This window comes from Schistocerca serialis, chromosome 6, assembly GCF_023864345.2.
Source record: "Schistocerca serialis cubense isolate TAMUIC-IGC-003099 chromosome 6, iqSchSeri2.2, whole genome shotgun sequence".
NCBI lineage: Eukaryota > Metazoa > Arthropoda > Insecta > Orthoptera > Acrididae > Schistocerca > Schistocerca serialis.
Window position 1 is genome coordinate 748,497,486 of NC_064643.1, and position 26,176 is coordinate 748,523,661.

General features: G+C 45.2%; 1 pseudogene; it reads left to right on the plus strand.

The window, feature by feature from the left end:
- Positions 1 to 24,068: 24,068 nt before the first annotated feature.
- On the plus strand, positions 24,069 to 24,186 carry LOC126485646 (5S ribosomal RNA; annotated as a pseudogene).
- Positions 24,187 to 26,176: the final 1,990 nt, after the last annotated feature.

Sequence of the window (26,176 nt, forward strand, 5' to 3'; positions counted from 1 at the left end):
CGTAGCAGGTAGCAGAAAATACCTACAAATCGTAAATTCCACAAAATAAATTGGTGGAGTCACCAAGATGTCCCATCTGCAACTTAAACTATAGTGAGGAACACAGACTCGTGTTTAAAGAAGACTTCTGGAATATTGCCAGACACAAGCTTGCCACCATTAACAAATGTTCAAATGGGTGTGAAATCTTATGGGACGTAACTGCTAAGATCATCAGTCCCTAAGCTTACACACTAATTAACCTAAATTATCCTAAGGACAAACACACACACACACATGCCCGAGGGAGGACTCGAACCTCCGCCAGGATCAGCCGCTCAGTCCATGACTGGAGCGCCTTACACCACTCGGCTAATCCCGCGCGGCACCATCATTAACAGAACTTCTGCAAACGCTAAGAGGTCAGTGGAAATACGGTAACCTAACTCCGAGAAAAATTCAGTAGACTCGATAAAAGGACAGACAATGTATTAAGTTTTAAGGAAGAGGGCAAAAGTAAGGGAGAATTTTGGATTCATATATTATAACGGAACATCACAAATTAGCGAAGAAAAAAAGTATAAGGAATATTACACCAACTTTTTAAACAATACCATAAATTGAAAGATTCCACAATGCCGTACAAAGATAATAAAGATAAGAATTACACAGGAAGAGCAGAGAAGGGAATAAAAGATGCATTTTAACCTTTCAGCCTGTGGACTGGTATTAACTATTATTTTACATCTTTTAATACTTAAAAATACTTGATTTTGATTTAACGTTATGAAGTAAGATGTAATTTTTGAAGGGTACTATATTATATTCATAAAATGTGTATGTAACCATAGAGATAGAAGATATTAATTTGCGAAGGACAAAACTTGCTTTTTATGAAATAAGACGTCAAGTTAACATTTAATGAAAAAAATAAAAAATAAAAAATAAAACAAAAAGAGGAAAAAGTTGGTAGAGGATCTGTTCGCGAAAGGCAAAGGTCCCGAGTTCGAGTCCGGGTCTGGCACAAAGTTTTAATCTGCCAGAAGTTTCATAGTAGTGCACGCTACGCTGCAGCTTACAAAATTCATTCTGAAAAAGTATGTTATCCAGTCACAAGCGTTCCACCGTGATCGTCAAGGAATGATAATAAGGCTGTCACTTAGCGATGACGAAAGGCCAATTTACACCATTGCAAACATCTGTAGCAAATAATAACCCTTAAATAAAAGATTGAGTTCAATTTATATGAATATTAAAAGCTCTCAAATTACGTCCTGGAGCATTAGGCTGCGTTATTGATTATCATCATGGTTCCTGCGAAAGAATTCATTTCACATCTTCAAGACGTACATCGCAAATCTCTGTAGGCACTGTATCGCAGTGACTGACTTTCAGTGGGTCATCAAATTCCCTGAGCAATCTGATGCAGGGACTATGAGAAGCTTATTTAGAGCTGCGGTAGAAAATTCTATACAAAAAAGCTGAAGAATCAACTCTTCAGATGGCCGAAATGAAATGTAGCCGATCCTTTCGGTTTTTTAACCTGATTTTATCATGTAGTGTGATGGAGTTAGGAACTCCCAGAGTATCTAAACTTTCCAGTGTTAATTCCAGCAGACAACTCATAATGGAAAAAGGAATGGAGGTATTCATACAAACTAACGAAACTCCAATGACAGAGGTTACAGAAAACCCGCTAAGTCCGATAGACACTAATCACCTGCAACAGATACCATCCACAAGTAGAATAGGTGCCCAAGTACTTATCTCCAGTTCACACACACACACACACACACACACACACACACACACACACACACACACACACACACACACACAATTTCTATCTTAAGAAAACAGGGTAATGACGGAGCATTGAAGCCAAATAAAAAGATGCTTCAATAACTCAGCTCCTCAAAGGATCTGTATTCTCCGCTAATGGCAAAAGGAGAATGTTGAATCCCTTCCACACACACATATCAGAGTGTACGTTATACCTTGTAAACAACGGATAAATATAGGACTCAATGAATACAAGAGCAACTGTTATCTAGGCAACGTTAATAAATTGGCAGTAGCGGACCAAGTGTCAAAGAGAGGTAGTATTCACAACGACTTTCCGAAGATTAAATATTATTCAGATTTTATCATTACTGTGCTTAGAACGTAAACAGAAGTCACAGAAATTCAAATATATCGATTAACTCTTATAGGGAAGAAGGAAGAACGAAACTGTGTATGTCGTGGGCTCGTATTTTTAATTAAAGAAATTGCACTAGTTCATCAGGCATGTGAACATCAGTTACGACTACTGCTCGATTTTGCTGACTTTGATAATGTCTGAATGACGTGACGAGTTGCCGCTGAGTGGATGCGGACGAGCAATATTTGTTGTCTTGCTGCTTCTAAAAGCAAACTGAAATAAGCGGTATGGCATCCCAGGCAAACCCTTCAGGTATCCGCCCCCATGAACTGCACATTGCCCTCTGTGACATGGCGTACCATTCTGTGCCACCTCACATGAATTTCAGTATTGCCGTAGTCGAAATTGCAGTCTCATGGGAAGCTATTAGCTCTATTGACTATTGGTGGTCATTAACACATCTTTGTCACAGCTCGTCCATCCCCTTCAGCGCACGTCTTTGATATACTCATATTTGTAGTAGCTCTGTGTGACGTACAGTTTCTATATACAACAAACTCAAATTATGAAGACCAACCATCCGTCCACCACTTCATCTCATCATTGTAGGAGTATATGATAAAAAATTCAAACCAAATGAAACACACTTGTTACAGTAAAACGTGCCAGTCACATCAATACACAGTGACCTTCCTCTGGCGGCAACGCAGGCATTTATTCTCGCATACAAACCATCATAAAGGTGCCGATTGTCATCCAGTGATAGACTGTTCCAAGCATCTTGCGCCTTTTGTCGCAGTTCGGCATAGGTTCTTGCAGGCTTTAGAGAACGAGTAAGTTCTCTCTTCGCCTTGTCCTACACGTATTCAGTTGGCGAGGGATTTGATGATCCTGTTTGCAGGGCACTTCTTGTACACCACGAAGAGAGCATTGCGTCGCAGTAGTCGAATCTGAACGTGCGTTGTTCAAATGGTTCAAATGGCTCTGAGCACTATGGGACTTAACAGCTGAGGTCATCAGTCTCCTAGAACTTAGAACTACTTAAACCTAAGTAACCTAAGGACATCGCACACATCCATGCCCAAGGCAGGATTCGAACCTGCGACCGTAGCGGTCGCGTGGTTGCAGACTGAAGCCTCTAGAACCGCTCGGCCACACCGGCCGGCTAGGATGTGCATTGTGCTGCTGAAAAAGCACATAAGCTTCCTGCCGAAGAAATGGCAGTAGCACGGAAATAAAAGCTCTTGGAATATAGCAGGCAACGGTGACTTTACTCTGCAGAAATACCAAATGAGACTGCGAGCTGTAGCTGGTACCTCCCACACATGAAGGTTGGGATGGGCCTTGTGTGACGTTGGCGAATGCACTCTGGAACAGGCAGCTCAGGTCTACCTCCATCACTCGCATACAGACAGAACATTCTCTCATCACTGAAGACAACAGAGCGCATTTCTACTTTCAGTCAACTGTTTCACGACACCAGAGTAGCCGTGTTTGGCGGTGTCGTGGTATCAGTGGTAGCCTGGGTAGAGGCAAGAAGCTGCTAGCAGACGATGACACAGCAGGAACAAAATACTCCCGGATTTCGTCCCTGGATAGTGTTCAGTCGGCCACCGCTGCTCGCAGAATACGTCGATCTTGACGTGCGTCTGTCCATAGGTGGACCTCCAGAAGGCAGTCTTCAGTTATGGGCATGTTCCATTGACCACTGCTGACAGCAAGAACACACCACCGATACCTTGGGTCCAACATGTGCAGCAGTCAGTAGATAGGTCCATCCAGCAGGCCCCCAATGCGACCCCGTTCGAACGGCTGAAACTGTTCAAAAGGAATATGTACTCATAGAAAGGCCACGATTGTAACCTAGAATGAATATGCAAACATGTCCACTTCTAAAATCAGCAAAGTTAGTGGCAGCAGAGTCAAAACAGAGGCTACACAGACAGGCTTCTGAGCGACATCTAATCGTCAATAACCGTGACAAAAGAATGACCAACTCTACAAACCCTTAGTACGCACAAACACTGATCAGCCAGAACATTATGACCACCGTCCTGCTATAGATATAAACGCGTCCAGGAGACACCAGCGTCAACTGGCGGGGAATGACTGCTAGTCAGACAGACGCATAGTGACTGTTGTATCAGTGACTCTGCTGTTCGTGTGCAGAATGGGGAAAGTGCGAGATCTATCTGAGTTTGACCAAGGGAAGATTGTGATGGCCCGGAGGCTCGGCACGACTTGTCGGGTTTTCGAGGAGCGCTGTGGTGAGTGTCTCCAACAGGTGGTGAAACGAAGGTGAAACCAAGTCCAGACGTCGTGGAGTTGGGCGGCTACCCCTCACTACAGATGTCGGACGTCGTAGGCTGCGCAGACTGGTGAAAGAGGACCGCGGCAAACTGTGCCGGAACTAAAATCAGACTTTAACGCTGGGCAGAGTACAAGCACGTCTGAGCGCACGGTGTACCGAACACATACACCCCTTCATGACGATCACGTTTCCCGATAGCGCTGTCATTTTTCAACAAGAGAATGCCCCAAGTCACAAGGCAAGGAGTTTGATGGAGTGGTTCAAGGGATACAGTGGTGAGTTACAACTGATGAGCTGCCCCCCCTCCCCCCCCCCCCCACTCCCCCAACTCGCCAGATCTGAACCCGATCGAATACGACTGGGATGTGATTCACCTTAGGGTCAGAGCTCATTGCCGCCCCCCTCTCTTCCCCCCAAGTTACGAGGAATTTGGTGACTTGTGCGCGTGATCTACGAAAGCCTCGTTACTTCCATACCACGATGCATCGCCGCTGTTATCCATGCCAAAGATGACCATACCGGCTCATAGTGTTCTGGCTGGTCAATGTACTTTACTCTGGGGCCACTGAACACAATCCTTGAAGGTGTTGCATTTTTATCCGAGAGTCTGCAACCAACGAGACTGCGTAGGTCCTAAGAAAATGATACACAGTATTTTTCGTTGCATCCACTTTAGAACAATTAGCATTGACAAATCTATACTGCGGTTCTAATTATACATGAATGCTTGAGTGAGATATGTGTGTAACATTTGGCTGTTTTATCGACCAGTCCTTCTGAAAGGGTTCTGTAGCTACCTTTCAATAGTCCGGTAGCTCATTTTCACTAGCATTTCTCTTTCTTTTCCTTGTTTCTCTTTTCTCATAACTCTCATAGTGGTGTGATTGAATGAATGAGGTTGTGTGTCACGTTGCTAGACGGTGGCGTGGTCTGCTGCAGAAAGTCTGCGATAGTCGTACAGATTCAGCAGCAGTTGTACAGAATAGCCAACTCTCGTAGTGATCGAGTACGCAAAGAGGTTTGCGCTACTTGTGAGAAATCCTCCTCCGTTAGGTTGGTGACGGAAATGGCATCTTTGAGTTTTCTGGGCCACGCAGAGCGTGGAAGAGGCTGGAGAAGAAAAAGGGAGGCAGTCTGCCGCCGGTACGGGAAGCGTCCACAGCTGTGCTCCAGTCGAAGAAGGGTGAGTTAGACTGACCGCGTGGCGCGCTCTTACTTGGCGAGAAGAGAGCTGTTAGCTTTTGCTCTCGCTTTTCAGCTCTGAAAGATTGCTTTACCTTGTCGCAGCAAGGAATGCAAAACTTTGGCAGATTTTCCTTTTAGTAAATTTCTATAGCAGACTTGGATCCACCGGAAGAGCGCCACACAAAGATGTCGATAAGAAGTGAGCACTCGCTTCTGTATGAATGTCTGTTTGCCTTCAGCTGTGCGTGTATAAGCTTTCACCTTTCTAAATATTTATAGCTTTGCCTTCTCGTAAATTTTCCTTGCTTTATGTGTCTGTCGTCCGTGGGGAGCCAACCACGTGGTTAAACATTATAGTTGTTGGGTTACCGGCATCACTAACTGTCTGATCTCATGTTTGTCTTAAATAATGTTAACTATTCATGACTGTGTGATGTGATAGTTGCAATTTGGGCACTATACCTAGAAATTGTGTCCCCACAAACCACGTGGGCACGCGGGTGTACTGCGAAACGTGTACCGTTTCACCAGTTATTGCGATCAGTTATCGGGCAACAGCAGTTGTATGAATGATTTACACCAATGATTTTAGGCGTAGATTATAACGGTGAATCTATCGATGGTTCTCTTTAATGTTTTAGGAATTAATGTTATCAGGAATTGTGTACATGCCTCACATCCATGTCTTAGGAATAAATTATTTTATCCACAATTTTCTCTTGTACTCCGAGGTTACGTTTTTGCACCTAAGCCACTCACCTCGTAGCTTTTCCGTTAGCACATCCAACGCGTTTCCTTACGCACACGTCCAGTGATTAGTTTAGCCTTTTTTTTAAAAAAACAAATGTTTCAGAATAAGTCTTATTTTCAGGTGTGTTGCTGGGAGCTGATCTTATACACAGTGTTCATGCATTTTCTATTTTATTTTAAATGTTTGATTCTCGTGAACAGTGCACGGGCAATACTATTAATTACATAGCATCCCCTATGAGCGATATCACAACGTGTGCATTTTTATGAGTTTTTGGTCTGTGATCAAATTAATTTATTTTCCGACTGGGCGAAACCTTTGATTAATTGTATGGTTGGAGTCGGTAGCGACCCTAATCTTAACGTAATAACCCGTATAAACAGGTTAGTTAGACTTCTTATGTTCACTGTGGATGGATGCGACGTGATAGGTTTGGTGTGAATGCTCGAATGGTGATGATCGCTCCCTACCCCCACGATTTCCCGCCGCGCGGGGTAGCCGCGTGGTCTGGGGCGTCCTGTCACGGTTCGCGTGGCTCGTCCCGTCGGTGGTTCGAGTCCTCCCTCGGGCATGAGTATGTGTTTTGTCCTTAGCGTAAGTTAGTTTAAGTTAGCTTAAGTAGTGTGTACGTTTAGGGACCGATAACCTCAGCAGTTTGGTCCCATAAGATCTTCCCACAAATTTCCACGATTTCCCATTTTCTAATGGAAACAAAGACAACGCTACATGGAACTCAAAATTTCTTTGATCCTTAAGTAAACACGAGGAGTGAACAATGGTCGATAGCAGCAGAGAGTATCACCGGGCCACTCTCTGTTTTCGATCTGAGCAGACGGTACAGCGAAGCCCCTTCCCCTGCACTCACTGGTGCCACACAGTGTCGTAAGCACAGCCAGGGACGAGTCCCGAGGGCGGGGGTCCTGCGGGGCTCCTTTAATTGGAAGGAACAGCGACAAGCTAGCGCGCAACTCCCGCCGTCTCAGTAACAAGAGCGCCGGGAATGCGCCCTCCGCTGCTGTAATTAGCGATCACCCCGTGGCACTCCGTCGCACGTGTGCCCGCGGACTCGTCTTCGCGCCGTGGCTCAGCTCTCACCCGGCACGGATGGCGGCGCTGACAAGTCCACAGTAGCGAGCACCCTCCACGAGCCTGCACCATCAGAGGCGCCCGCTTCCTATTCACCGAGCTCTGGTTTCAGTACAGTCGCTGCAGCACAGTCTGGCCTGGCAACGGAAGGCGGCAACACGAAAGCTGAAATTTTAAATTTAGCATTTGAGAAATCTTTCACGCAGGAGGATCGTACAAACATACTGCCGTTTGAGTCTCGTGCAGATTCCCGTATGGAGGACATAGTGATTGACATCCCTGGGGTTGTGAAGCAGCTGAATGGATTGAAAATAAATAAATCGCCAGGTCCTGATGGGATTCCAAATCTGTTGTACAGAGAGTACTCTACTGCATTGGCTCCTTACTTAGCTTGCATTTATCGCGAATCTCTTGCCCAGCGTAAAGTCCCGAGCGACTGGAAAAAAGCGCAGGCGACCCCTGTATATAAGGAGGGTAGAAGGGCGGATCCTCAAAATTACAGACCAATATCCTTAACATCGGTTTGTTGCAGGATTCTCGAACATATTCTCAGTTCTAATATAATGAATTTCCTTGCGGCAGAGAAGTTGCTGTCCATGCATCAGCACGGCTTTAGAAAGCACCGCTCCTGCGAAACGCAACTCGCCCTTTTTTCACATGATATCTTGCGAACCATGGATTAAGGGTATCAGACGGATGCCATATTCCTTGACTTCCGGAAAGTGTTTGACTCGGTGCCCCAGGGAAGTGTGCTAGGTCCGCTGTTGTTTTCTATCTACATAAATGATCTTTTGGATAGGGTGGATAGCAATGTGCGGCTGTATGCCGATGATGCTGTGGTGTACAGGAAAGTGTCGTCGTTGAGTGACTGTAGGAGGATACAAGATAACTTGGACAGGATTAGCGATTGGCGTAAAGAATGGCAGCTAACTCTAAATATAGATAAATGTAAATTAATGCAGATGAGTACGAAAAAGAATCCCATAATGTTCGAATACTCCATTAGTAGTGTAGCGCTGGACACAGTCACGTCGATTAAATATTTGGGCGTAATATTGCAGAGCGATGTGAAGTGGGACAAGCATGTAATGGCAGTTGTGGGGAAGGCGGATAGTCGTCTTCGGTTCATTGGTAGAATTTTGGGAAGATGTGGTTCATCTGTAAAGAAGACCGCTTATAAAACACTAATACGACCTATTCTTGAGTACTGCTCGAGCATTTGGGATCCCTATCAGGTCGGATTGAGGGAGGACATAGAAGCAATTCAGAGGCGGGCTGTTAGATTTGTTACTGGTAGGTTTGATCATCACGCGAGTGTTACGGAAATGCTTCAGGAACTTGGGTGGGAGTCTCTAGAGGAAAGGCGGCGTTCTTTTCGTGAATCGCTACTGAGGAAATTTAGAGAACCAGCGTTTGGGGGTGACTGCAGTACAATTTTACTGCCGCCACCTTACATTTCGCGGAAAGACCACAAAGATAAGATAAGAGAGATTAGGGCTCGTACAGAGGCATATAGGCAGTCATTTTTCCCTCGTTCTGTTTGGGAGTGGAAGAGGGAGAGAAGTGCTAGTTGTGGTACGAGGTACCCTCCGTCACGCACCGTATGGTGGATTGCGGAGTATGTATGTAGATGTAGATGTAGACACAGAAAATACACTGGTTTCCAAAATTAAAGCAGGAAACAGAAATTTTGCAAGGTTGCATTGATTTTGCCACAAACAGTATAAATAGGTGGTAGCAAAGTACAAACAGTGTACAGCATACAGAACGTAAACAACTGCAACATGCATAACAGCAGACGAAAATGTTCTTCAGTTTTTTTCGAACTTAAAAGATTTTGCACACATATCCAGACAACCGTTTATGTGCTCACTATGGGGTGTGAGCACCTCTGGCAGCAATACAGGCGTGACAACGACGGAGCATGCTGTGAATAATGTCGTCAGTATCACGATGAGGCAATAACGCCCACTCTTCCTACGGAGCTGCTCGCAAGTCTTGAAGAGTGGTTGGGGGACGCTGACGTGATGCAACCCGTCTCCCTAGTGCATCTCAGACATGTTACATGAGATTCAAATCAGGAGCAGTCCACACCATGTGTACAATATCTTCTGTTTCCAACAAAACATCAACCACTCGTGCTCTATGAGGTCGAGCATTATTGTGCATCAGTACGGAATCTTAGCGCGCAGCCCCTCGTTACAACCGCACATGAGGTCCCAAGAACTCGTCACAATACCAAAAAGCATTTAAACCTTGCCGATTCACTCGTACAATTTCATGAAGAGGAGCCCGAGTCATCAACATAATCCCAGCCCACACTATTAGGGATCCTCCTCGGTATCGGTGTCTTTCCACGATGATCGCATCTTGAAATCGTGTTCCACGTTCCCTTCAGATGCGAATCCGTCAAGAATGACTTTCCAGTCCAAATTGGGACTCATCTGTGTAAAGAACATTGGTCTACTGTTCGACTCTTCAGGTGGCATCCTGACGATTCCACATTAGACGTTCCCTTCTGTGAAGACGTGTTAAAGGCATGTATATGGCAGGTCTCCAACAGTAAAGGCCTTCTCTTCACCGTTTACCTAGATACAGAAAGTTCACCGCACGTTGCGAGCCCAGATACCAGTTGCTGCGCGGTACTGAGGCGGTACCGTCGTGCCATTACAGACAAATAACAGTCATCTCTTTCTGATGCCACATGTGGTCGGCCCTGCCCTGGTCTTCGTGATACAGTTTCGATCTCTATAAACAGTCGCCACATCCGAGAAACAAGAGAACAATCCACCTTAAGCTATCGAGCCACATGAGTTTGCGAGTGTTCTGCTTCCATTCCTCCTATAGCTTTCCACCGCAGAGCGTCTGGTAGGCTTCTTCTCTGTGCCATTGTATTGTATTGTATTGTATGTTAACCGGGGACCTAGAAACGACGGAGAGGCTCCGTCCCCGCTGCAGCCGCAGTGGTCCACAACCCCACGACGACTACCGCAGTCCACTTCACCCCTCCGCCGCCCACACCGAACGCAGAGTTATTGTGCGGTTCGGCCCCCGGTGGATCCCCCAGGGAGCGTCTCACACCAGACGAGTGTAGCCCCTATGTTTGCGTGGTAGAGTAATGATGGTGTACGCGTATGTGGAGAACTTGTTTGCGCAGCAATCGCCGACATAGTGTAACTGAGGTGGAGTAAGGGGAACCAGCCCGCATTCGCCGAAGCAGATGGAAACCGCCTAAAAACCATCCACCGACTGGCCGGCTCACCGAACCTTGACACAAATCCGCCGGCCGGATTCTTGCCGGAGACCAGGCGCTCCTTCCCGCCCGGAAAGCCGTGTGTTAGACTGCACGGCCAGCCAGGCGGGCTCTCTGTGCCATACCGCACTGTCTGTGACTGCGTCCACGGCAAGTGTGGCTGTGGGACTACCCAGCAAACACTACTCCGTTTGGTAGATGCCCTGACTTCATCGCTGATGTGGTTTTCCGTTGACCGAAATGCCGGCTTCTGTGGAGAACACGATCGAACGGACATCTGTTGACACTCTACATCTACATCTATATGGTTACTCCGCAATTCACACTTAAGTGCCTGGCAAAAGGTTCATGGAACCATTTTCATACTACTTCTCTACCGTTCCACTCTCGAATGGCGCGTGGGAAAATGGAACACCTAAATCTTTCCGTTCGAGCTCTGATTTCTCTTAATTTATTATGATGATCATTTCTCCCTACGTAGGCGGGTGTCAACTAAATATTTTCGCATTCGGAAGAGAAAGTTGGTGATTGAAATGTCATAAATAGATCTCGCCGCAAAGAAGACGACCTTTGTTTCAGTGACTGCCACCCCAACTCGCGTATCATATCAGTGACACTCTTACCCCTATTGCGCGATAACACGAAACGTGCTGCCCTTCTTTGCACTTTTTCGATGTCCTCCGTCAATCCTACCTGGTAAGGATCCCACACCGCGCAGCAGCATTCCAGCAGAGGACGGACAAGTGTAATGTAGGCTGTCTCTTCAGTGGGTCTGTCGCATCTTCTAAGTCTTCTGCCAACAAAGCGCAGTCTTTGTTTCGCCTTCCCCACAATATTATCTTTGTGGTATTTCCAACTTAAGTTGCTCGTAATTGTAATTCCTAGGTATTTAGTTGAATTGACAGCACTTAGATTTGTGCGATTTATTGTGTACTCAAAATTTATCGGATTTATTTTAGTACTCATGTGGATGGCCTCGCACTTTTCTTTGTTTAGTGCCCATTGCCACTTTTCGCACCATACAGAAATTCTCTCTAGATCATTTTGTAATTGGAATTGATCGTCTGATGATTTTACTAGACGGTAAATTACAGAGTCATCTGCAAACTATCTAAGGGGTCTGTTCAGATTATCACTTAGATCATTTATGTGAATCAGAAACAGCAGAGGGCCTATGACACCACCTTACGGAACGCCAGATATCACTTCTGTTCTACTCGATGATTTACCGTCTATCACTACGAACTGTGACCTCTTTGAGAGGAAATCACGAATCTAGTCACACAACTGAGACAATACTCCGTATGCACGCAATTTGATCAATAGTCACCTTTGAGGAACGGTATCAAAAGCCTTCTGGAAATCTAGGAATATGGAATCGATCTGAGACCCCTTGTCGACAGCACTCATTACTTCATGGGAATAAAGAGCTAGCTGTGTTGCACGAGAACGATATTTTCTGAATCCGTGTTGGTTATGTATCAATAAGTCATTTTCTTAAGGGTGATTCATAATGTTCGAGTACAGTATATGTATGATTGTCATGAATTAGAGACGGGACGGCGAAATAGCTCTTTGTTGCTTTAATTTTTGACCCGCCGCCTTCCACAAACACGCACACATAAAATCACAAAATAAACTGGTGCGCCATAACGCTATGACCTACTGTTCAGTAGCGTGACGAACCACCTCTGGAATGCAGTAGTACAGCGACTCTGCGTGACACAGATGCGACACGTTCTTTGAAGATTTCCGGCGTTATGTGACACTAGATGTCTACGCACAGGTCACACAGTTCCCGCAAATTATGGGTCGATGGTTTATGAACGCGGAGCAGTCGCCCGATAGTGTCCCAGACGTTCCATTGGATTCAGATCGGGAGAATTTGGTAGCCAAGACATCAACATGAGTACACTGCCATGCTCCTCAAATCACTGTAGCACGATTCAGCCTTTGTCATACGGGCAGTTATTCTACTGGAATATCCCATCGCGGGGAACACATCAAGCACGAAAGCATACAGATGGTCCGCAGTAATATTCACGTCACTAACATTCGCTGTCACGGTGACTTCTATTGCAACCACATGTGACACCATTAATTCAGATGTGCTTCCTAAAATTTTTGTCTCCTGTGTTTATTGTAAATATTATCGCAGAAGAAGGACGCCAAGATATCTCAAATTATGCTTGCCTTAAATCGGTCAGAGGATGTGAAAGGACAATTTAAGGTAGTTAATGGATTACTTTGCAAGAAAAACTTTGATCCGTTTGGAAGGAGGTCAGACCATAACAATCTTTCATCAACGTCGCTTATTGTTAGCGAATTTCCTCACTCGTAGACCGTATCGTCGCTATAAAGATTCCCCGTCCGTTTCCGCTTACACGCTTTAACGCCGCACGTGCGCGCATCTCCAAGAAGCAGCATTCAGTCTCTCTGCGGGCAGTGGTCATAATGTTTCGGCTCATTAGTGTACATCGCAGAATTTGATCTACATCGTCCGATACTTAATTACGAAGCTAGACTGGTAAGTTTGTCGAATTTCTGCAAAAAGTTCTACATTTTTTAACTGCGCCAGTACTGGTAATAATACAAGTGCACTAGAAAAAATAAACCCCGAGAAATAAAAAAACGAAGCACCGAGAACGAATTATTCGAATGGAACGGAAATTGATAGATGGGATGGATAAACAAATCATTACAATTTCAGAAAAATTGGATGATTTTGTTGTGACTTGGCAAGACAGCCAAGCCACTAGTAGGAAGCCGAAAGGCACGCGTTTAAGCTCACGCAGGCTGGCGTGAGGTCTGGAACAGTTAAAGGAATAGAGACTAGCTTCTGGAATACTTAACTTTAGTCCATAATTGGTGAACATCGGTCTGACGGTACATGCATCACAAGATAAATAGCAAATGATAATGGCGCCTTGCTAGGTCGTAGCAAATGACGTAGCTGAAGGCTATGCTAACTATCGTCTCGGCAAATGAGAGCGTAATTTGTCAGTGAACCATCGCTAGCAAAGTCGTCTGTACAACTGGGGCGAGTGCTAGGACGTCTCTCTATACCTGCCGTGTGGCGGCGCTCGGTCTGCAATCACTGATAGTGGCGACACGCGGGTCCGACGTATACTACCGGACCGCGGCCGATTTAAAGGTTATCACCTAGCAAGTGTGGTGTCTGGCGGTGACACCACAGATTTAATCAAGAGAAACAGCTCCATGAACTGAACAAGTCAATAATGCGCTGGCCCACCTCTGTCCCTTGTGAAATCAGTTATTCAGACTGACATTGACTGGCAGATTTGTTGGAGGTCCTCATGAGGAATATCGTCCCAAAGTGTGTCCAATTGGCGCATTAGATAGTTAAAATTCCCTGATTATAACGCTCCAAATGTTGGGGAGAGTCCCTGCGACCTTGTTGGCCAAGATAGGCTTTGGCAAACACGAAGACAAGCAGAGGAAGCTCTCGCCTTGTGCGGGCATTATCTTGCTGAAATGTAAGCCCAGGATGCCTTGCCACGAAATGCAACGAAGCGATGTGTGGAACATTGTCGAAGTACTGCTGTGCTGTAAGGCTGCCGGAGATGACAATCAGAGAGTTCCTGCTTTGAAAAGAGATGGCAGCCCAGATCTTCACTTCTGGTTGTCGAGCCGTAAGGTGGGCGACAGTCAGATTGTTGGTATCCCACCCACTGTTCGTAGCGTCTCCAGATACGTCTTCACTGGTCGTCGAGGCTCAGTTCGAAGTAGGACTCGTCACTGAGAACAATTCTCCTCCAGTCAATGAGATTCCAGGCAAAAGACGTGTCTTGTGACGCCCCGGACTGTGGTGGGACATCAACCTGATTGTCGCCCGCCTTACGGCTCGACAACCAGGTGTGATGGTATGTCGGTCATACTCTACGCCCTGCTTTGTTGCCCTTCGTGGCAAGCCATCCTGGGCTTACATTTCATCACACGGCGAGAGTCTGTATAGCTTTTCTTCGTGGCTGACAAATCTTATCTTGGAAATCAAGGTCGCCGTATTTCTCCTCAACTGAGAACGGTTGGAGTATTTTGGGCAGGGTCTACATCTACATCTACATACATACTCCGCAATCCACCATACGGTGCGTCGCGGAGGGTACCCCGTACCACAACTAGCATCTTCTCTCCCTGTTCCACTCCCAAACAGAACGAGGGAAAAATAACTGCCTATATGCCTCTGTACGAGCAATAATCTCTCTTACCTTATCTTTGGGGCCTTTCCGCGAAATGTAAGTTGGCGACAGTAAAATTATACTGCAGTCAGCCTCAAATGCTGGTTCTGTAAATTTCCTCAGTAGATATCCAAGAAAAGAACGCCTCCTTTCCTATAGAGACTCCCACCCGAGTTCCTGAAGCATTTCCGTAACACTCGCGTGATGATCAAACCTACCAGTAACAAATCTAACAGCCCGCCTCTGAATTGCTTCTATGTCCTTCCTCAATCCGAACTGATAGGGACCCCAAACGCTCGAGCAGTACTCAAGAATAGGTCGTATTAGTGTTTTATAAGCGGTCTCCTTCACAGATGAACCACATCTTCCCAAAATTCTACCAATGAACCGAAGACGACTATCCGCCTTACCCACAACTGCCATTACATGCTTGTCCCACTTCATATCGCTCTGCATTGTTACGCCCAAATATTTAATCGTCGTGACTGTGCCAAGCGCTACACTAATAGTGGATTATTCAAACATTACAGGATTCTTTTTCCTAATCATCTGCTTTAATTTACATTTATCTATATTTAGAGTCAGCTGCCATTCTTTACACCAGTCACAAATCCTGTCCAAGTTATCTTGTATCCTCCTACAGTCACTCAACGACGACACCTTTCCGTACACCACAGCATCATCAGCAAACAGCCGCACATTGCTATCCACCCTATCCAAAAGATCATTTATGTAGATAGAAAACAACAGCGGACCTAGCACACTTCCCTGGGGCACTCCAGATGATACCCTCACCTCCGATAAACACTCACCATCGAGGACAACGTACTGGGTTCTATTACTTAAGAAGTCTTCGAGCCACTCACATACTTGGGAACCAATCCCATGTGCTCGTACCTTAGTTAGGAGTCTACAGAGGGGCACCGAGTCAAACACTTTCCGGAAGTCAAGGAATATGGCATCCGTCTGATACCCTTCATCCATGGTTCGCAAGATATCATGTGAAAAAAGGGTGAGTTACGTTTCGCAGGAGCGATGCATGGACAGCAACTTCTCCATCTCAGGGAAATTCAATATATTCGAACTGAGAATATGTTCGAAAATCCTGCAACAAACCGATGTTAAGGATATTGGTCTGTAATTTTGAGGATCCGCCCTTCTACCCTTCTTATATACAGGCGTCACCTGCGCTTTTTTCCAGTCTCTCGGGACTTTACGTTGGGCAAGAGATTCGCGATAAATGCAAGCTAAGTAAGGAGCCAATGCAGTAGAGTACTCTCTGTAAAACCGAATTGGAATCTCATCAGGACCTGGCGATTTATTTATTTTCAACCCATTCAGCAGCTTCACAACCCCCGGGATGTCTACCACTATGTCCTCCATACGGGAATCTGCACGAGACTCAAACGGCTGTATGTTTGTACGATCCTCCTGTGTGAAAGATTTCTCAAATGCTAAATTTAAAATTTCAACTTTCGTTTTGCTGTCTTCTGTTTGGCCAGACTGATCAGTGAGTGACTGGATGGAAGCCTTCGACCCGCTTACTGATTTTACGTAAGACCAGAATTTTCTTGGGTTTTCAGGAAGATCTTTTGGTAAGGTATGACGGTGGTAGTGGTTGAATGCTTCGCGCATCGCTCTTTTTACAGGAGCACGGGTCTCTACTAACTTTTGCCTGTCCTCATTCTCCCGATCTTTCTTGTACCGCGAGTGCAACTGTCTCTGCTTCCTGAGCATTCTCCGAATTGCGCTGTTAAACCACGGTGGGTCTTTTCCGTCCGTAAGCTTCCATCCGGCTCGGGATTTTGGCAATCTAACGCAAAAATTGGACATAATTTGGCATGGTATCCGTCAGTAGGGCATCCAACACCTCTCTCAATGAGTCCAAAGCCGAATAACCGCTTGCATAAGAACCAGAAGTGGACGAACGCATTACTGACGTTATCAGTTTGTGAAGCTCTTTCTCTTAAATAATTCATTTGTCTATACGTCTACATCACACGTACCGATTTACGTCCCATTCGGAGTATTCCTTCGAGGCGTGTCTTCTTTTTTTCTTACTGTACTCTGGCGATGCGGCATACATCGTATTTTTACAAAATTCTATTTCAGTATTATGTATAATACATAACAATATTTTTATAAAGTTTACTAACTTCAAGACGCATGTTTTGCTTCTATCTGTTCACTCATATATGCAGAAAACTACAGTATGTACAAAAGTTAGACAAGTTGCCGGTTTGAGAACAATCTAGGATTTCTTGCTGCAATATATCGTTTATCATAGGCGCCAAAAGTAGTAAGTCTTCGCCACGGGCTCGAGTCGTACTGTCTTTTTCTAGACGCACACTTGTTAGTCTTTGTGCTGTGGACAGAATGTCCGCCAAGGACGACTTATTAGTGTTGGGAACTGTAACTTCTATTGAAAATTCATTCGGAAAGTTTTGCAAAACTTGTTGAGGACAGTGATCAGCACGAAATCTATGAATGTTCGAAAGATAGCACAAGAACTGTGTCATATACGTAGACGAGATTGTGGACGTCCACGCAGCACAGAGGCCCACGAGGATTGTCGTATTGTGAGGGCAGCTGTGGCAGACCGTACAGCTACCACAGCACAGATAACAGGCCTTGTAAGCCCGGACCTATCAACACGAACTGTTGCGAACAGGTTATTAACAATGGGAGTATGGGCACTACATCTTTACATCTACATCTACATCTACATCTACATTTATACTCCGCAAGCCACCCAACGGTGTGTGGCGGAGGACACTTTACGTGCCACTGTCATTACCTCCCTTTCCTGTTCCAGTCGCGTATGGTTCGCGGGAAGAACGACTGTCTGAAAGCCTCCGTGCGCGCTCTAATCTCTCTAATTTTACATTCGTCATCTCCTCGGGAGGTATAAGTAGGGGGAAGCAATATATTCGATACCTCATCCAGAAACGCACCCTCTCGAAACCTGGCGAGCAAGCTACGCAGTGATGCAGAGCGCCTCTCTTGCAGAGTCTGCCACTTGAGTTTATTAAACATCTCCGTAACGCTATCACGGTTACCAAATAACCCTGTGACGAAACGCGCCGCTCTTCTTTGGATCTTCTCTATCTCCTCCGTCAGACCGATCTGGTACGGATCCCACACTGATGAGCAATACTCAAGTATAGGTCGAACGAGTGTTTTGTAAGCCACCTCCTTTGTTGATGGACTACATTTTCTAAGCACTCTCCCAATGAATCTCAACCTGGTACCCGCCTTACCAACAATTAATTTTATATGATCATTCCACTTCAAATCGTTCCGCACGCATACTCCCAGATATTTAACAGAAGTAACTGCTACCAGTGTTTGTTCCGCTATCATATAATCATACAATAAAGGATCCTTCTTTCTATGTATTCGCAATACATTACATTTGTCTATGTTAAGGGTCAGTTGCCACTCCCTGCACCAAGTGCCTATCCGCTGCAGATCTTCCTGCATTTCGCTACAATTTTCTAATGCTGCAACTTCTCTGTATACTACAGCATCATCCGCGAAAAGCCGCATGGAACTTCCGACACTATCTACTAGGTCTTTTATATATATTGTGAAAAGCAATGGTCCCATAACACTTCCCTGTGGCACGCCAGAGGTTACTTTAACGTCTGTAGACGTCTCTCCATTGATAACAACATGCTGTGTTCTGTTTGCTAAAAACTCTTCAATCCAGCCACACAGCTGGTCTGATATTCCGTAGGCTCTTACTTTGTTTATCAGGCGACAGTGCGGAACTGTATCGAACGCCTTCCGGAAGTCAAGGAAAATGGCATCTACCTGGGAGCCTGTATCTAATATTTTCTGGGTCTCATGAACAAATAAAGCGAGTTGGGTCTCACACGATCGCTGTTCCCGGAATCCATGTTGATTCCTACATAGTAGATTCTGGGTTTCCAGAAATGACATGATACGCGAGCAAAAAACATGTTCTAAAATTCTACAAGAGATCGACGTCAGAGATATAGGTCTATAGTTTTGCGCATCTGCTCGACGACCCTTCTTGAAGACTGGGACTATCTGTGCTCTTCTCCAATCATTTGGAACCCTCCGTTCCTCTAGAGACTTGCGGTACACGGCTGTTAGAAGGGGGGTAAGTTCTTTCGCGTAATCTGTGTAGAATCGAATTGGTATCCCGTCAGGTCCAGTGGACTTTCCTCTATTGAGTGATTCCAGTTGCTTTTCTATTTTCGATGTCAGCCATTTTTTCGTTTGTGCGAGGATTTAGAGAAGGAACTGCAGTGCGGTCTTCCTCTGTGAAACAGCTTTGGAAAAAGGTGTTTAGTATTTCAGCTTTACGCGTGTCATCCTCTGTTTCAATGCCATCATCATCCCGGAGTGTCTGGATATGCTGTTTCGAGCCACTTACTGATTTAACGTAAGACCAGAACTTCCTAGGATTTTCTGTCAAGTCGGTACATAGAATTTTACTTTCGAATTCAATGAACGCTTCACGCATAGCCCTCCTTACGCTAACTTTGACATCGTTTAGCTTCTGTTTGTCTGAGAGGTTTTGGCTGCGTTTAAACTTGGAGTGGAGCTCTCTTTGCTTTCGCAGTAGTTTCCTAACTTTGTTGTTGTACCACGGTGGGTTTTTCCCGTCCCTCACAGTTTTACTCGGCACGTACCTGTCTAAAACGCATTTTACGATTGCCTTGAACTTTTTCCATAAACACTCAACATTGTCAGTGTCGGAACAGAAATTTTCGTTTTGATCTGTTAGGTAGTCTGAAATCTGCCTTCTATTACTCTTGCTAAGCAGATAAACCTTCCTCCCTTTTTTTATATTCCTATTAACTTCCATATTCAGGGATGCTGCAACGGCCTTATGATCACTGATTCCCTGTTCTGTACATACAGAGTCGAAAAGTTCGGGTCTGTTTGTTATCAGTAGGTCCAAGATGTTATCTCCACGAGTCGGTTCTCTGTTTAATTGCTCGAGGTAATTTTCGGATAGTGCACTCAGTATAATGTCACTCGATGCTCTGTCCCTACCACCCGTCCTAAACATCTGAGTGTCCCAGTCTATATGTGGTAAATTGAAATCTCCACCTAAGACTATAACATGCTGAGAAAATTTATGTGAAATGTATTCCAAATTTTCTCTCAGTTGTTCTGCCACTAATGCTGCTGAGTCGGGAGGTCGATAAAAGGAGCCAATTATTAACCTAGTTCGGTTGTTTAGTGTAACCTCCACCCATAATAATTCACAGGAACTATCCACTTCTACTTCACTACAGGATAAACTACTACTAACAGCGACGAACACTCCACCACCGGTTGCATGCAATCTATCCTTTCTAAACACCGTCTGTACCTTTGTAAAAATTTCGGCAGAATTTATCTCTGGCTTAAGCCAGCTTTCTGTACCTATAACGATTTCAGCTTCGGTGCTTTCTATCAGCGCTTGAAGTTCTGGTACTTTACCAACGCAGCTTCGACAGTTGACAATTACAACCGATTGTTGCTTGGTCCCCGCATGTCCTGACTTTGCCCCGCACCCGTTGAGGCTGTTGCCCTTTCTGTACTTGCCCAAGGCCATCTAACCTAAAATACCGCCCAGCCCACGCCACACAACCCCTGCTACTCGTGTAGCCGCTTGTTGCGTGTAGTGGACTCCTGACCTATCCAGCCGAACCCGAAACCCCACCACCCTATGGCGCAAGTCGAGGAATCTGCAGCCCACACGGTCGCAGAACCGTCTCAGCCTCTGATTCAGACCCTCCACTCGGCTCTGTACCAAAGGTCCACAGTCAGTCCTGTCGACGATGCTGCAGATGGTGAGCTCTGCTTTCATCCCGCTAGCGAGACTGGCAGTCTTCACCAAATCAGATAGCCGCCGGAAGCCAGAGAGGATTTCCTCCGATGCATAGCGAGACACATCATTGGTGCCGACATGAGCGACCACCTGCAGATGGGTGCACCCTGTACCCTTCATGGCATCCGGAAGGACCCTTTCCACATCTGGAATGACTCCCCCCGGTATGCACACGGAGTGCACATTGGTTTTCTTCCCCTCTCTTGCTGCCACTTCCCTAAGGGGCCCCATTACGCGCCTGACAATGGAGCTCCCAACTACCAGTAAGCCCACCCTCTGCAACTGTCCGGATCTTGCAGACTGAGGGCCAACCTCTGGAACAGGACAAGCAGCCATGTCAGGCCGAAGATCAGTATCAGCCTGAGACAGAGCCTGAAACCGGTTCGTCAGACAAACTGGAGAGGCTTTCCGTTCAGCCCTCCGGTAGGTCTTTCGCCCCCTGCCACACCTTGAAACGACCTCCCACTATACCACAGGTGAGGGATCATCCTCAATGCGGGCAGTATCCCGGGCAACCACAGTCGTAGTCCGATCAGGGGATGCGTGGGACGAGCTGGCCGTCCCCGACAAACCCCCATCCCGACCCCCACAGTGATGCCCATTGGCAACAGCCTCAAGCTGTGTGACCGAAGCCAACACTGTCTGAAGCTGGGAGCGAAGGGATGTCAATTCAGCCTGCATCCGAACACAGCAGTTGCAGTCCCTATCCATGTTTTGCAAAGAACGTCTGAACTAATCTACAGAGAGCGCAAACAAATCGACAAAATTTAAACGGTTATTAAAATACAAGTTTGCCTAGTAAATGCAGTAATGCTGCTACTTGCGCACTGCTGACACTGCTCGGCGGCGGAAGGAGACTAAGCGAAATTACACTATTCAGGTACTAAAACGCGATGCTACACTCTCAAATACTATAATACGCCCGAAATTTATGAATTAAACAATGCAAGTACCAAAAACACGCAAAGAAATTAAGAATTAAACTATGTAACAAACGAGTGAGCTAGGAGTATACGACTTGCTACTCAGCTGCTTATCCAACGGCGGCAGGGAGCCCGTATTCTATTCACGCCACAGCATCTACGTGCATGGCCTGGCTGGTACCATTAGAGGATGGCCTGCAAGATGGAACGGCACGCCGTAGTCTGCAGCGATGAAAGCAGATTCTGCCTACAAGCAAATACTGGTCGTTTGCGCGTACGACGTAGACCTGGTGAGCGCCTCTCTTAGAGTTCATTCGTGCAAGACACACTGGCGAAACCCCAGGCCTTATTGTCTGGAGTGCGATAAGCTAAGACAATCGTCCGCCTTTGGTGTTTCCTGGAGGGACGTTAACCAGCTCTCGGTACGTGTAGAATGTTGTTGGACCCGTTCTTTTGCCGTTCTTGCGACAAGGTGGTGATGTGTTATTCCAACAGGATATGCTCGCCCACACACTACCCGTGAACTTCATTGTGCGCTTCAAGACGTGCAGCAACTTCCCTGGCCAGCAAGATATCCGGTTTTGTCTCCGATCGATTACGAGTGGGATATGATGGGACAAGAAGTGATTCGAGCGACCCGTCAGTCAACAAGTCTAACACAATTACGTGAACAGGTGGAGCACCATAACAGTATTCGCCCTCTGTACGATCGACTGGATACCAGTTCGCGCCTGCATTGCCACCTGTGCAGACTACACCACGTACTAATATGGTTGTTTCAGCAAGGGGCGATACCTGGTACCTCTACATCTACATGGTTACTCTGCAATTCACACTTAAGTGCCTAGCAGAGGGTTCATCGAACCATTTTCATACTACTTGTCTACCATTCCACTCTCGAATGGCGCGTGGGAAACAGGAACACTTAAATCTTTCCGTTCGAGCTCTGATTTCACTTATTTTATTATGATGATCATTTCCCCCTACGTAGGGGGGTGTCAACAAAATATTTTCGCATTCGGAAGAGAAAGTTGGTGATTGAAATGTCATAAATAGATCTCGCCGCAAAGAAGACCGCCTTTGTTTCAGTGACTGCCACCCCAACTCGCGTATCATATCAGTGACACTCTTACCCCTATTGCGCGATAACACGAAACGTGCTGCCCTTCTTTGCACTTTTTCGGTGTCCTCCATCAATCCTACCTGGTAAGGATCCCACACCGCGCAGCAGTATTCCAGCAGAGGACGGACAAGTGTAACGTAGGCTGTCTCTTCAGTGGGTCTGTCGCATCTTCTAAGTCTTCTGCCAACAAAGCGCAGTCTTTGTTTCGCCTTCCCCACAATATTATCTATGTGGTATTTCCAAATTAAGTTGCTCGTAATTGTAATTCCTAGGTGTTTAGTTGAATTGACAGCCCTTACATTTGTACGATTTATCGTATACCCAAAATTTATCGGATTTCTTTTAGTACCTATGTGGATGACCTCGCAGTTTTCTTTGTTTAGTGCCAATTGCCGCTTTTCGCACCATACAGAAATTCTCTCTAGATCATTTTGTAATTGGAATTGATCGTCTGATGATTTTACTAGACGGTAAATTACAGAGTCATTTGCAAACAATCTAAGGGGTCTGCTCAGATTATGACCTAGATCATTTATGTAAATCAGGAACGGCAGAGGGCCTATGACACTACCTTGCGGAACGCCAGATATCACTTCTGTTCTACTCGATGATTTACCGTCTATCACTACGAACTGTGACTCTCTGAGAGGAAATCACGAATCCAGTCACACAAATGAGGCGATACTCCATATGAAGCAATTTGATTAACAGTCGTTTGTGAGGAACGGTATCAAAAGCCTTCTGGAAATCTAGGAATACGGAATCAATCTGAGATCCCTTGTCGACAGTACTCATTACTTCACGGGAATAAAGAGCTAGCTGTGTTGCACAAGAACAATATTTATTCAATCCGTGTTGGTTATGTATCAATAAGTCATTTTCCTCAGAACCGCTTGTGATCTTCATCTGTAAATGGAATCATTTCATGTACTCCACATGCACTGTTGCAACAATAAATCTTGAGTGAATCGGAAACCTCTAAATGGATGTACTATTTTTTTCCGGCAGTAAATTTTTCTTATTCTGCCCTTACGTCTCTTACGCTAGATATACGTTGGAGGCAATAGGATCCTTTGACACTCTGTAGCAAATGCGCACTAGCGTTTCACGAAAAGAACTGAGTTCTGCTTTCTAAGGAATTCCACAAGCTCACCGAGTATTCCTGGCACACTCTGGTGCTGCTCTAACAGACGTGAAATAAATCAACAACGGGATTTAAAAAGTAAGTGTCACATTATTATGTCAGATATAGTAATTTACGGCCAACGGCCTTGCCGCAGGGGTAACACCAGTTCCCGTCAGATCATCGATGTTAAGCACTGTCGGGCTGGGCTAGTACTTGGATGGGTGACCATCCGGTCTGCCAAGCGCTGTTGGCAAATGGGGTGCACTCAGCCCTTGTGAGGCAAACTGAGGAGCTACTTGATTACCCCTGACGAAGATGACGGAGGTAGTCATCGAAAGCTTGGGATGTTATCCAAAGTTGACGCGGCAAGTAAACCGAGAACTTTTTATGTGAGGAGCTACTTGATTGAAAAGTAGCAGCTCCGGCCTCGGAAACTGACATACCGCCGGGAGAGCGGTGTGCTGACCACATGCCCCTCCGTATCCGCATCCAATGACACCTATGAGCTGAGGATGACATCGCAGTCGGTCAGTACCGTTGGGCCTTCATGACCTGTTAGGGAAGAGTTTAGTTTCAGTTTTAGTAATTTACTGTCGGGAAGTTCTCCCAATCTAAACGTAGGCTTCCGCGGCCTTCTTTCTTCTTTCGTTTCAACCTCTTTGGGGTACGCTGGATCAATCATTTCTTTGTGCGTTGTTCTTTTCTTAGGGCCCAGTATTTCTTCATTCTTTCTGATCTTCTTCTCCTCTCTTCTTCCGAGATGAAGGGTTTGGACTTTTGTGTGGATTTGTCTTGGAACCTTATGTTTTCATCTTTAGTAATTAATTTAGCAGTTCGATCAATAAGTGAATTTTCTGAAATCTTTAATTCCACTAGGTCTTTCTCAGTTTCTTTAAGCCAGTTGGGCTTCGTTTTTCGGTTAGGGAAGAAGTCAAAGATTTGTTTAGTTAATCTGTTGGAATTCATTCTGAGAAGATGACCACAAAAATTTATTCTCCTTTTTCGCATAGAATCTGAAAGTTTTTCGATTTTCTTGTAGAGAGTTTCATTTTTGATGTATATAATATTATTGTCTTGAAATTTTGGCCCAATGATTTTTCTTAAAATTTTTCTTTCCTTTAGCTCAAGTTTCTCCATTTGGCCTTTGAAATTCATGTTAAGTGTTTCTGCTGCAGTGCTTCTGGCTTAATCACTGTCTTGTAATGTGTAATTTTGGACCCCCATGAAAGGGATTTTTTGCTGTATGTATTTTTTGTTAGTTGGAAGGCGAATTCAAGTTTATTTTTTCTGGATTCCATTGCTTTGCTTTCCCCAGCATTCCAACTAATCCATTCTCCGAGACATTCGAATTCTTTTAGTATTTCAGTCTTCTGTTCTTGAACTTTGAGGTATTTACATGAGTGCTTGATGTTTGTCAATATCTTAGTTTTTTCAAAGGAGATGTGAAGACCAATTTTAGCTGCTTGTTTCTTTAGTTCAAGGATTTGCTCCCGTGCTTCTTCCATTGTTTCAGCAAACAGGGCCATATCATCTGCAAAAGCAATGCAATTTACTTTAAGGTTCTTCATTTTGCAACCGAGTCTTATACCACTCTTAGTATTTGTGTTCCATTCTCTGACTACTTTCTCAAGCGCACAATTGAACAGCAACGGCGAGAGCCCATCGCCCTGTCGCACTCCCGTTTTTATTTCAAAGGGTTCCGATAGTTCGCCCATAAATTTAACTTTCGAAAATGTATTTGTAAGGGTCGCTTTTATAATATTAGTTGTTTTCTTATCCAAACCCATTTCTTCCAGGGCTGATAACAGAGATTCTCTATGAATCGAATCATATGCTTTTTTGAAATCAATGAAGGAGCGTACGTATGTCTTTGCCCTTGATTTTTGGTATGCCATAATGTTTTTGAGGTTTAGTATTTGTTCCGAACATGATATACCCTTTCTAAAACCTCCCAGGTATTCCCCGATTTGCGGATCCAATTGCGGCTCTGCCCTCTTCAAAAGGACTATAGAAAGAATCCTGTACGTTATATTCAGCAGTGATATTCCTCTGTAATTGTTGGGGTCTGTCTTCAAACCTTTCTTGTGGATAGGGTGGATGAGAGCTGTTCTCCATTCTGTGGGGATCTCTTCTTCTTTCCAGATTTGATCGAAAACACACTTTAGGGATGTAACTGCATTTTTGTCAGCCTTTTTCCGTAGTTCGACCGCTATTTGATTTTCTCCGGACGCCTTGTTGTTTTT